Below are 13609 nucleotides of genomic sequence, written 5' to 3' on the forward strand. Positions count from 1 at the left end.
GTTTTGGGGGTAACCTGGAGGAGCTGCACCTAGGCGCAGTGCTGGAACTCCAGGACATGTCAAAGTCAGGGTGATGACATGCTGGGAGGGGAGATTCATGGTGGTGTGGCACCGATTGATCTGCTGCTCTCTGCCCTCCACATGCTTGCGCCTCCTTGCTATGGAAGGTTAGACCGTTTGGTGTCTAATGTGATGTAGGCAGCATTTGGCCAAGGGCAAGTGGGGTGGGGACAGGCCTAGCATCTTTGTGTGAGTGTTCGGCAGCAGCGGGGTGAGGAGGCACTGGAGCTCTGCAATGTCTGACTCCGGTTGGGGTGGGCCGTCCGCAAAGAGAGTCCAGGTACAAGTTGCGCTAATCAATGCTCTTCTCTTCTTTTCAGGAGAAGAATGCTCATAATGCCGCTGAGTGGGTGAGAACTGACGGAGGGCCAGCACAGATGGTAATTCTCAGCCGCTTCAAGCAGGACGCCCTAGATCTGGAGAGGCGCCATGCGCCCAGGTCCACCAGTGTCAGTGAGGCTGGGGTGCCACGGGCAGGTATGTTTGCCCAGCAGTGAGGTCATCATTGTTCTCCCAGCAGCCATAGCAGTGCTGAATGTTCAGTGATTGAAGTTTACAACATGGCTTGACCATTGCTTATGGAAGGATGAGCGCATAATGATCTGGGGGATAGGGATACACATTGACATTGTCTCCACGTTAACTGATCCAATGTCCTTGATCTTCCTTTCAGCATCAGCGGAGCAGGGCCGAGAGGAGGAGCAGCAGATACCCCCTCTCACACCTGAGGGCCCTGACGTCTCGGACTCACCAGCTTCCTACCATCTCTGCCAGGCAGGCATCAGCGTAGATACCAGCATCTCGGTGGGAATTAGAACATTGGCTAATGTCCCGGGGCACAGCAGTGAGGGCACTTCGCAGTCGCCGGAGGAGCTGGCAGAGACAGAGAGTGCCCATGGTGCCAACAGTCGGAGGACTGCAGGGGACCAGGCACATGCTCAGTTGGTGGCTGATGATTATGCCTCTGGAGTCACCCACGACGCAACAAATGCAGGAAATGCGGCCGGGTGTGCGGGAGCATCTGGTGGAGATACATGAGGCTATGCTTGGCTTGGTGTCCGTGGTGGAGGAGTCTACACGGACCATCGTCGATGCAATGAGCCTCATGGCCGAGCGCCATGCATCCTCCATGGAGAGAGTGGCGACTCTCGTGGAGAGGCTCATCCAGGAGACCAATTAGGGCTTCCTGGGGATGCGTTCGGATCAGAAATCCCTCACATCGGCATTGACCTCAGCCAGTTTGGGAAATGGTGTGGGCACCAAGTTTCCCAGTTCAGTGCCCATCCATCCACGGTGAGCAGGGAAGTCGGAAGCGACCTCACATCGGTGCAGCAGCTGCCTGTCGTCTCTGCGGGCTCCTCTCAGGGCGCTCCGGATGAGGGTGGCAGCTCCTCCGCCCCTCTGCCAGTGACCGTTGCATCCGATGAGGCTGCGACGACTGGGGAGATGCCAGCTGTGGAACTGGCAGCTCCCTCTCAGGCGGGGCCAGCACAAGTTCCACAGGCCAGAGGACACCCGCCAATGTCATCGACGCCAACAGGACAGCAGAGTCAGCAGGCACTGAGATGTGGTAGAGGGAGGGGCAAGATTGGCAGCTCAGCATTCCTGGATATAGAATCTTCAGGCGAGACAGGGGAGGGGGTAAAAGAGGAGAAGGCAGTGCATTATTAGTTAAGGAGTCAGTAACTGCAGTAAGGAGAGATGATATCTTGGAGGGGGCATCGAATGAAGCTTTGTGGGTAGAGCTTAGGAATAAAAAAGGGGCAGCCACATTGTTAGGTGTTTATTATAGACCCCCAGATAGTCAGCGGGAAACTGAGGAGCAAATATGTGCACAATTTGCGGAGGTGTGTAAAAACAATAACAATAGGGTAATTATATTAAGTGATTTCAACTTTCCCAACATTAATTGGGATAGACATAGTGTTAAGGGCTTGGATGGAGTGGATTTCTTGAAATGTGTACAGGAGAACTTTTTAGGTCAATTTGTAGAGGGTCCAACAAGGGACGGTGCAGTGCTGGACCTAATTCTGGGGAATGAAGCCGGACATATGGCTGAAGTGGTGGTGGGGGACCATTTTAGTGATAGCGACCACAACATGGTACAATTTAAGCTTGTTATGGACAAAGAAATAGACAAGTTGCAAAAAAATGTTTTGGATTGGGGGAGAACGGATTTTAGCAAAATAAGGCAGGATCTGGCCAAGGTAGACTGGGAACAGCTACTTGTGGGGAAATCTACAGAGGAGCAGTGGGGGGCATTCAAAAAGGATATGGGGAGGGTACAGGCTCAACATGTTCCCTCTAGGGTGATAGGAAGGAATAACAAGCGCAGAGAACCATGGAGGACCAGAAATGTTCAGGATATGATGAGAAGGAAAAGAGAAGCTTTTAGCATGTACAAGGGAAGCAAATCAGTGGAGGCATTAGTGGAGTACAGAAAGTGCAGGGTGAAGCTTAAGAAAGCAATTAGGAGAGCAAAAAGGGGATATGAGAAAGCTCTGGCTGGTAAAAGTAGGAAAAATCCCAAGATATTCTATAAGTATATCAATGGGAAGAGGATAACCAAGGAAAGAGTAGGGTCCATAAGGGACCAAGGGGGCAATCTATGGGTGGAGCCAGAGGACATCGGTAGAATGCTGAACGAATACTTCACATCCATCTTCACCCAAGAGAATGAGGATGAAGGATTTGAAATTGGGGAGAGAGATTGCGAGGTTCTTGAGCAAATTGATGTAGGGAGTGACAAGGTATTGGAGGTGTTGGCAGGCTTAAAAGTGGACAAATCTCCAGGTCCGGATGATTTGTGTCCCAGGCTGCTGAGAGAGGCAAGGGAGGAGATCGCAGGGGCTCTGACCCAAATTTTTAATTCCTCTCTGGCCACGGGGGAGGTGCCAGAGGACTGGAGAACAGCTAATGTGGTTCCGCTATTTAAGAAGGGTTGTAAAGATAAGCCAGGGAACTACAGGCCAGTGAGTCTCACGTCAGTGGTTGGGAAACTATTGGAGAAAATTCTGAAGGAGAGAATCTATCTCCATTTGGAGAGGCAAGGTTTGATCAGGGATAGTCAGCATGGCTTTGTCAGAGGGAGGTCATGCCTAACAAATTTGATTGAATTTTTTGAGGTGGTGACCAGGTGTGTAGATGAGGGGAGTGCAGTTGATGTAGTTTATATAGATTTCAGCAAAGCCTTTGACAAGGTCCCACATGGGAGACTTATAAAGAAGGCAAATGCGCATGGGAGACAGGGTAATTTGATAAGGTGGATTCAAAATTGTCTTAGTTTTAGGAGACAGAGGATGATGACAGAAGTGACTGGAAGCTAGTGTCCAGTGGCGTACCACAGGGATCTGTGCTGGGTCCCCTATTATTCGTCATTTATATAAACGACATAGATGACTATGTGGGGGGTAGGATTAGTAAGTTTGTGGATCACACAAAGATTGGCCGGATTGTTAACAGTGAGGTTGAGCGTCTTGGGCTACAGGAAGATATAGATGGGATGGTCAAATGGGCAGATAAGTGGCAGATGGAATTTAACCCTGAAAAGTTTGAGGCGATACACTTTGAAAGGAGTAATTTGACAAGGAAGTATTCAATGAATGGCATGACACTAGGAAGTTCTGAGGAACAAAGGGACCTTGGCATATGTGTCCATCGATCTCTGAAGGTGGAGGGGCATGTTAGTGGGGTGGTGAAAAAGGCATATGGGACACTTGCCTTTAACAATCGAAGCATAGATTACAAAAGTAGGGAGGTCATGTTGGAGTTATATAGAACCATGATGAGGCCACAGCTGGAGTACTGTGTGCAGCTCTGGTTGCCACATTATAGGAAGGATGTAATTGCACTGGAGGGGGTGCAGAGGAGATTCACCAGGATGTTGCCAGGGATGAAACATTTAAGTTATGAAGAGAGGTTGGATAGACTTGGTTTGTTTTCATTGGAGCAGAGAAGACTGAGGGGTGACCCGATCGAGGTGTACAAGATTATGAGGGGCATGGACAGGGTGGATAGGGAGCAGCTGTTCCCCTTAGTTGAAGGGTCAGTCACGAGGGGACATAAGTTCAAGGTGAGGGACAGGAGGTTTAGGGGGGGTGTGAGGGAAAACATTTTTAACAGAGGGTGGTGATGGTCTGGAATGCGCTGCCGGGGAGGGTGGTGGAGGTGGGTTGCCTCACATCCTTTAAAAAGTACCTGGATGAGCACTTGGCACATCATAACATTCAAGGCTATGGGCCAAGTGCTGGTAAATGGGATTAGGTAGGTAGGTCAGGTGTTTCTCACGTGTCGGTGCAGACTCGATGGGCCGAAGGGCTTCTTCTGTACTGTGTGATTCTGTGATTCTGTCTCAGATGCCACTCCCAGCGAGGGGGCAGCACCAAGACATAGCACCTGAAAACGTAAACATAAGGCACCTTAGGCACACCACGGGTTTATCACTGGTGCTTTTGTGTTGGCCCACATTGAGGTCTTTATGAGTTGGTGTGATGTTTAACACCTTTGTCATTCGTTTTCTTAAGTTCCTTTTGTTGTAATATTAAATTCAGACATGTCACCATGGCTGAGGGTATCTCTTTTATTCTGCAGGTGGATGGTTACCAATAATGTTATGAGTGATTTATGGGACATTCAGCTTTATAAACAAGGCCCTTAGTTAATGTTCCGTTCCAGGCAGATTTTGCACTTCAGTATTGAGTATGGAGCCTACAGCCCAGGCTTGTCCTGGAGGTCCATATGTGGTGTGCTTGCTGAAGATTAATTTGATTAAAGCCTCCTGGGTGCCCCTGCCTCCCCTGAGTATGCCCGGGTCAGCATCTAGTCAGCGTCTACCCCCTCAGCATTTCCCTGTGCGTGCTCATCCTCGGACTCTGCTGGACTCATCGTGTGCAGCCGCAGCAACTGCATCGACGTCATTGTCCACTGCGTCCCCCCTTTCCAGCGAAAGATTGTGGAGAGTGCAGCATGCAACCACTATCAGCGACACATGATCTGGGGCGTACTGGAGTGCGCCCCCTGAGTGGTCCAGGCATCGGAAGCGCATCTTGAGAAGACCGATGGTTCTCTCCACCACAGCCCTTGTGGAGCCGTGGCTCCTATTGTACCGCTGCTCAGCTTCTGTTCTTGGATGGCGGAGAGAAGTCATTAGCCACCTTCTGAGGCGTCACCCAGCAGCCATCCATCCAGCCGGGCTGGAGCACTGAAGAGCCCCGGCACCTGGGAGTGTCTGACGATGTAGGCGTCGTGGGAGCTGCCTGGGTACCTTGCACAGACTTGTAGAATCAGCATCCTGTGATCACACACTATCTGCACATTCATGGAGTGGAAGCCCTTCCTGTTGACGAAGGCACCGGGCTCACTTGCTGGCGCCTTGATGGCCACATATGTGCAGTCGATTGCACCCTGGACACGGGGGAAGCCAGCAATGGCCGCAAAGCCTCTGGCTCACTGTGTCTGGCTGGCCTAATCCCAGCGGTAGTGGAAGAAGGTTAATGCACGCCTGAACAGAGCCTTTGTAACCTGCTTGACACAAGTGTGGACAGCTGATTGGGATACTCCGCAAAGATCGCCCACCAACCCCTGGAAGGAGCCAGAGGCATAGAAGTTGAGGGCAGCTATGACCTCTAGAGCCACTGGCATGGGGTGTCCATCTACACAGTTAACGGAGATCTCAGGCCCAATCATCTGACAAATATAGTTGACTGTCTCCCTTGAGAGATGGAGCCTCCTTTGGCACTGCGCCTCAGTCATATTGACGTAGTCACTTCGCTGCCTGTTTACCCTGGCAACAGGATAGCGGCATCTTCCGCAGCCCCTTCCACCTTGGACTACGTCTTAGCCCTGCACCCCTTGTCCCTGCGCCTCTCCTCCCAAAGGTGGTTCCCTTGGAGGCTGAATGTGCACCCCTGGCCTCCCCCCCTTTTAGCCCTCCCTTCTTCCTCAGAGGAGGTGCCTCCAGTGGAGAGTTCAGCTCCCATTCCCAGGCTAAGGGAAGGCGTCATGAAACCTGCATGCCCAAAAAAGATTCCTCACTGCAGAGTGCTGACCTGAAGGCTGTAAGTCTAGACCAAGAAGCTGGTATGCGTTTTGAAGTATTGCAGATCACACAGGCAAGTATCAGTAACTTTGAAACATCAATATTTGACAGAGCACATTCACGACCCCACTGAGCCCTCTTATCCCACCCATGGATGAGGTTTATATAAATGTATCCTACCCACCTGCCCATTGTGTTTGTGCACCGACCTGAAGGTCACATGGGCACCGAAAAATCGCCGTCAATTGGCACCTCAAGGGTCTTAAGTGGCCTGTTAATTAATGGCGAGCACGCATCAGATATCATCGCGTGCCTGCCCAGTGAAATATCACAATGGCGCATGGTGACGTCAGGACACTCACCCGACGTAACCATCCGTCATTTTACACGTTGGCGTGTGGGTCCCGCCCCCGCACACCAACAGGAAAATTCTGCCCAAAGACATGGTGAGACTCACTTGGAGTATTGTGTGCAGTTTTGGTTTCCTTACCTAAGGAAAGATATACTCGCCATAGAGGAAGTGAGATGAAAGTTCACTCAGCTAATTCCTGGGATGGAGGGATTAACCTATGAGGAATGATAAAATAGACTGGGCCTTTATTCTCTGGAGTTTAGAAGAATGAGAGATTATCTCATTGTAACACACAAAATTCTTACAGGGCTCGACAGGGTAGATGTAGGAAAGGGTTTCCCCTGGCTGGGGTGCTTAGAACAGGTGGACACAGTCTCAGAATAAGGGGTAGGCCATTTAGGGCTGAGATGAGGAGGAATTTCTTCACTCAGAGGTTGGTGAAGCTTTAGAATTCTTTGACCCTGAGGGCTGTGGAGACTCAGTCATTGAGTAAGTTCAAGACTGGGATCAAAAGATTTCTACATATTAAAAGCATCAAGGGATTTGGGGATAGTGCAGGGAAATGGTGTTGAAGTAGAAGATCAGCCATGATCTCATTGAATGGTGGAGCGGGCTTAAAGGCCTACTCCTGCTCCTATTTTTTGTGTTCCTATGCTAGTCCCCAGAGCCCAGAAGACAGAAACCTGAGTCCCTAACAAAAGCTGTCAAGCCTGTTATCAGAGTTCAGACTATCATTGTTGGCTCCACTGCAGTGTTCATAGAGCTGACTTTGCTCCATGGTTCTCTGCAGAGTCACAATATTGTGTGTGAAAGGTGGCAGGGGTGTGAGGAGGTGAGGGAAGTAATAGCAAGGACCAGAAACTTAACTGGGCCAGCTATGTAAATACTGTAGCTACGAGAGTAGGTCAGAGACTGGGACTTCTGCATCAAGTAAATCACCTCTTGACTCCCTAAAGCCTTTCCAACATCTATATGGCACAAGTTAGGAGTGTGATGGAAAACTCTCCACATGATTGAATGAGTGCACCTCCAACAACACTCAAAAAGCTCAATGCCATCCAGATCAAAGCAGCCCGCTTGGTAGGCACCCCATCTGCCACCTTAAACATTCACTCCTTACACTATGGGTGCAGCAGTGTGTATCATGCACTAGAACAACTCACCAATGCTTCTTTGACAACATCTTCCAAACTTGTGACCATCTACCAGCTAGATGCACAAGGGCAGCAGACACATGGGAACACCACCACCAGTAAGTTCCCCTCCAAACATTACGCCATCCTGATCTGAAACTACATCATCATTCCTTCACTGTCACTGGGTCAAAACCCTGGAACTCCCTAACAGCACTATATAAGCATACCTACACCACAAGGATTTCATCGGTTCAAGAGGGTGGTTCACCACCACCTTCTCGAGGGCAATTAGGGATAGTTAATGAATGTTAGCCTTGCCAGTGAAGCATACATCCCATGAAAGACTAAAAAAGGAAGCAATTGGTGTAGAGCTTGACATTAAAAGCAGCTGGAAAAAGTGAACAGTGCCTCAGTGTTTGGAGTAGAGTGCAGGCAATCAGGGGAGAGTAGTGGAGAAGTAGCTATGTGGAGTTAAGTGGAGCATAATGCAAGATTGGAGTTAAGAGCCTTACCTTAGCAACACTGGTCAAATCATCAAACTTCTGCCGCTTTCGCTGACCTGCTCTAGCACCTCTACCCACTGCTGCTGTGCAACTTGTCTCTAGACCCTTCTGGCCACTCAGTGGAAAGATGACAAGATGGTTAAGGCACACAAGAGCCTTGGCTTTATAAGTAGAGGCATCAGTATAAAAGGAGGGAAGTTCAGCTGAACTTTTATGAGAAAAGGCCCTGACAAAATTAGTAATAGTCCAAGCACACCATAAATCAGGCACGAGTCTTCCCACTGCAATATTTATTAATATTGCCTGTTTTAGGCCTACGAAAGGAAAACAATGCTGCTGAATTTCAACCACAACGAATAATATTAATGGTATTAAAATTCCCTTCAGAGGTCAGAGTAATTTTCTGTCCTGTTTTTGGTAAGTTCCAACACCACTTCTTTCTTGATTCAGTTTCTCTTTATTTAACTCAGCCCACCAACACACAAAGCAGCTTAGCTAGAAAGATGTGACACTTATTCAGCAACCTTCAGGCTCCAGTGCCACAACGCAGTAATCCAAGTCCTCCCACATTCCTCTCCTTCATCAGTATTCAGTGTTTGTACTGCTGCTCTGAAGCCCAGATCAATAACATAAATTGAGGAGAGTTCTTTTTTTTTTGCTGTCAGTGCATCTGTGACTTTCTTGATGCTAGTCAGCAATTTGATTTTGCTGTAGGCTGGAATGGGAATAATTCTTTAATCATTCAATTCATGCTTTATTACAAATTTACAATGACTACCCAATTATAAATGATGAGTTATTGTTCTTTGAATCAAGAAATGAATAATGTCTCTGAACCTATTGAAAATGTATTATAGTCACTGGTAGCAACCATGGCAAAAAAAAAACCCCTAGAAATCTTTGATGCTAAGACGGCCCTGATCCTTCTCTCTTTCAACTTTTGGTGTGCCAATTAAAAATATTCAGCCATGCATTCTCATAAGTGTCATCACATGTGTTATGATACCCTCACAGACTGATAACTTTTTAAAAAGAAATTTGAACTTCCTGTTCATAGCCAAAGTATGACACTACAAGATTTCGTGGCATAAGACTTTTACTGTAACAACACGCTAAAAACACTATGTATAAACACTATTTTTGTAGGAAACTTATACTTTATACCACAGAACAGAACTTTCCCCTTTTACTTTTAACACAATTGAAAACCCACTTCGCAGGTACACTTTACACTGTTCCTTAGGGAGTCATTCAATTTTCCCAGACCCAGACCAAAGTGATTATTAACTCCCAAGGGTTTTCTTCAGTTCCTTTCCTTTCTCAGGCTGGTAACTTTTAACCCTAGAACAGTCTTTCACGATGAGGGTTTTTCCTGGTGATTCTCCCTCTAGCGCAAGTTAAGTGAATCTTCCAGTCTTATTTCAAATCCTCATGAATTTGCTCTTTTCAATCTAAGCGCAAGCTCCCATCCATATTCCTGCACAGTGAGCCATAGAGACTTCTGGCTGCTAGTTGCTCCCTCTCTCCAGGATCCTGGCAGACTAGCTGTATCCTTGAGTTTTCAGGGATATCTTAGAAATCCTTCCCCTCTCAAAGCCCATATCCATGGCAACGTGAATCACATGGGCCTCGTATGCAGGTAGAAATGCTGATTAGCCATCCTCTAGACCCCCAACTCTCTTTTATCTTGCAAGTAAGTGGAAAGTTTAAAGCATAACTGTTTACAACCCGACATTCTCAACACCTTCCTGGGACTTTGGAGACTGGCAGTCTAACCACTGTAAACACAGATGCAGCTGTCATTATTTTCAAGTGCAAACAACTTACACCTTTCCAGCAACACAACCCAGGCCTCACTTTAATCCTTAAGAGCCACACCACCCAGACCTATTATTGGATTTCAGAACAGGTCACATGACCCCCTTCATTATACCCTAAATCAAAGGTACAATTCAAAAACATAACAATCAAATAAATCTCATATTTGCAACAATAGCAGGAAAGCTTAATTTAATTGTACGCACTGAGTTTATGGAAATAGAGCCACTGGACGTGAGACCCAAGAATCCTAACATCGTTTGTCATATCTATTGGTTTAATTTATGTGATTTGGTCCATGTTAAATAAAATAATAAAAGTTATTTTTAGTGTTCTCAAGGTTCCAGCAAATAGCTTTCATTTTAGTTTAGTATATAACTAAAAATATAACATTTAGATCCATTTGTGGGCATTTCCATGGTCAAGGGTGATTGCAGAGGGTAAATAGACAGTGCCACTGCACCAGACCTCATTGTAATGTAGCCTACATGGTGGAACAGACCACCTACAATATAATTGGACTACTGCTAGAGTTGGGATTATGGCGGTGGGGGGAGGTGGTGAGAGAATGGTGAGAGCTTGGTGTCAAGATTGGGTCAGGGGTATATAGTTACTGGGGTGGGGCGGGGGCATGGGAGATAGGGAGTCAACACCAGGGACAGGCAGGTAAGGGAGTGGGGAATCTTGGGTTCATGGTGACCGGAAATCAAGGCCGGGAGTGTGGGTGATCGAGATAAGGGGAGGAAACCAGGGGTGGCATGATCTGGGATCATGGGGGGAGGATGCTGATGGCGGGAATGGGGACGGTGGATGGGAGGAATGGAGGATCAGTCGATGCGGTAAGCTGGAGGATAGTTAATCATGGGGCTGGAAGGACAACTCCGTTCAGATAAGCTATTTACATTTTTATTGCAGGCAAACCCTCAGGCCTTTCACCCTGAGTGCAACTGGCCCTGGCTGCCTCAGGGTAAGCCAAACTTTGAGAGGAAATATCCAGGTGGGTTTGATCTCTTACTTCCATATGTGAAGAATATTAGAACATTCACGTGTAGGTAAAGGAGGACTTTTATTTATTTATTCCAATCTGATGTGCAGTACAGTTCCGGAGTGAAGTATGCAAATGCTTCCTGCCCACAATTTTGAGGGCCTGAGGTGTCCACCGAGAGCCTGATGCAATTTCTAGGCCACATTTCTTTTAAGTACCTTAGACAATTACATGAAAGTTATTATTAATGAAGGCAATGGCAACAAATTCTGCCTGTGTCAGCGGCACCCACATCCCATGAAACAATTTAAAAATATAGACCCAAGACTTCCATGGAGTGGCAATGACCGTCGGATTGCCAACTATTCCTTTTTACTTACTCCGAAATGAAGCTGCACGTTTCTCGCCTGGACTTCTGACCAGTGCCTAGTGAGAAATGTGCAGCAACACTGCCCCTGGAGTACTTTCTGTGCAGTGCAGCAGCACCGGGGGAAGTGAAGTCACGCCCCCCCCCCCACTTTTTGACGGTGCTAACTGCCCTAAAGCGGGTAAGTTTAAAGATACAAGTCACTTTGACAGAAGGGAAGTTAAGTGTGTAAGGTAAGTAAGTAGGGTGGGTCGGGGGGGGATTGGTCAGGTGGTCAGGCAGGTGGGATAAGGTGGTCAGGGGTGTCAGGTTAGTCGCAGGTTGAGAGTAGGGTGGTCAGTGGGGAGTCATATGGTCGGAGGGGGTGTAGTCACCAGGGTCAGTGGGGGTTCAGGGGTATTAGCCTGGGAGGGTGGGTCTGGTGGTCGAGGGGACAGGGGTGTCAGGTGCTTGGGGGTTGTCGGATGGTTGAAGGAGTTAGTCAGGTGTTGGGGGGGGTCGGGTGGTCAGGTGCGGTAGGCTTGTCAGGGGATGGGGGCTAGACAGGAGGGGACTCAGGGGGCAGGAGTAGTTGTGGGGTCTAGAGGGTAGCCCAAGAGTCCAATGGGGTGGGGTCAGTACCATAGTCACCCAGGAGTTAAAAAAGTGCTTTTAATCCTTCTAACTTTTCCTGGGTAACTATTCTGTTAAGAAAGTCGGAACCATCTGAAGTCTCTGATTTAAAATGGAGTTTCGGATGGTTCCAAGTGCAGGGTAATTTCCCATCGGAAGTTTAAGCTTTCCGGGCAATTGCTGTTCAGTCCTTGCACGGGAACGTCTTGGGGGTCCCCCAGCGCATCTTCTGGGATATGATCCCCCTGGGGAATGGAAAGTTTTATACTGTGTCAAACCACTTATAATTTGTGGCAGCTTATCCTTTTGAAAAGCTGGTTTTATATTCAAATAGAAACTTGAAAGATCAGATACTGTTCTCAATTCTTTTTAAATTAACAGCTTACATATTTAATGTACCAAGCAGACGGAGGCAGGGACTTGCCAGGTCCCTGGCACTCGGAGGATGCTGGAGGCCAGAACGTTGCTGAGTCCGAGTCAGATGACGAGCCTCTGGACTCAGTCATGTCACAGTTGCTGGAGCTGCAAAGGCAAGCTCAGGAACATCAGGAAGGGATGTCCGCTGCACTCCTCAGATTGCAAGGCACGATGGAGGAGTCCGTCCGTCTTCAGGCTGAGGTAATAGCACTGGCATTGCAATGCACTGAGGTCAACACTGGCAGGATGGCAGATGCCATGGAGACCTTGGTCCAGGACATCACTCCTGCATTGCTGCGCGGGCTGAACTCCATCGCTGATGCCATAGTTGGCCTCCAACAGTGTGTATGCAAGAGGGGCGTTGGGCAACTCAATCTCCCTTCAGTTACCCCTTCCGCTCACGGAGTCAGCCAGGTGCCCTCGGGCACCATAGGGAGGAGGATCAGCAGGTGCACACTCCAGGGCCATCCACCCACTCTGGGAGTGACCGGCCTATCCGAATCCCCTCTTCCTGTGATCTCCACAGATCCAGTTTCACAGGCCAAGGAGGGTGCCACTGCCACACTGCAGGACCCCAAAAGCAGGCCAGGGCCCTCCAAGTCTCGGCCCTCCAGAGGATGCCTGCCAAAGTCATCACAGACAGGACATCACAGTCAGCAGGCTGCCTCCACCTCTACCGGGGAGCACCAAGACATAGCGGCAGAGTTAGGAAAGTTAGGTAAAAGTAGTTGCACAGCTATGGGTGTTGATCACTTGTACATACTGTTCACTATTGTCAATAAACTCCTCAGAATGTCTCCCTGCCTGTGGCTCCTTGTTCTGAGGAGCAGTGTTCTTGTCACTCAGATGTGAAATTTTTCTGCATAAGATAAAGGCAGGTGTCTCAGTCCAGGGCCTCTTCCCTGTGCTTTGTGCAGCCTTCAGACCACAGTGATGGTTCAGCCTCACGCTCTCTGGAAACATTACTGATGCCTGCACCTTGGCAGCGCTAGTCATTGCTGCCAGAATGTAGTGGGCAGGCGCCACAGAGTTCACTCATACGCTCTGTGTGCTCTCAGCACCTTTAAGGTGGGGCTGGCCCCCATCACACCAGCACCTGCGACCAGTGATGCTGGGCAACAGCTCCTGAAGGGCTGAGGTGCTGAAGACGGACACTGCATCAGATGCATCTAAAGTTTCATGGCAGCATCTCTGAGATGACCCTGATCATGGAGCGCAAGTGAGCTGCCCTCAGCCAGACAGGAGTCAGACATTCTCAGAGGCTATGTGAAGATCTATGGAGTGTCCTCACTGCATGTTGTCATCATCCTCCTGTGATCGAG

Source organism: Cetorhinus maximus, chromosome 5 (assembly GCF_964194155.1).
Source record: "Cetorhinus maximus chromosome 5, sCetMax3.hap1.1, whole genome shotgun sequence".
NCBI classification, from domain to species: domain Eukaryota; kingdom Metazoa; phylum Chordata; class Chondrichthyes; order Lamniformes; family Cetorhinidae; genus Cetorhinus; species Cetorhinus maximus.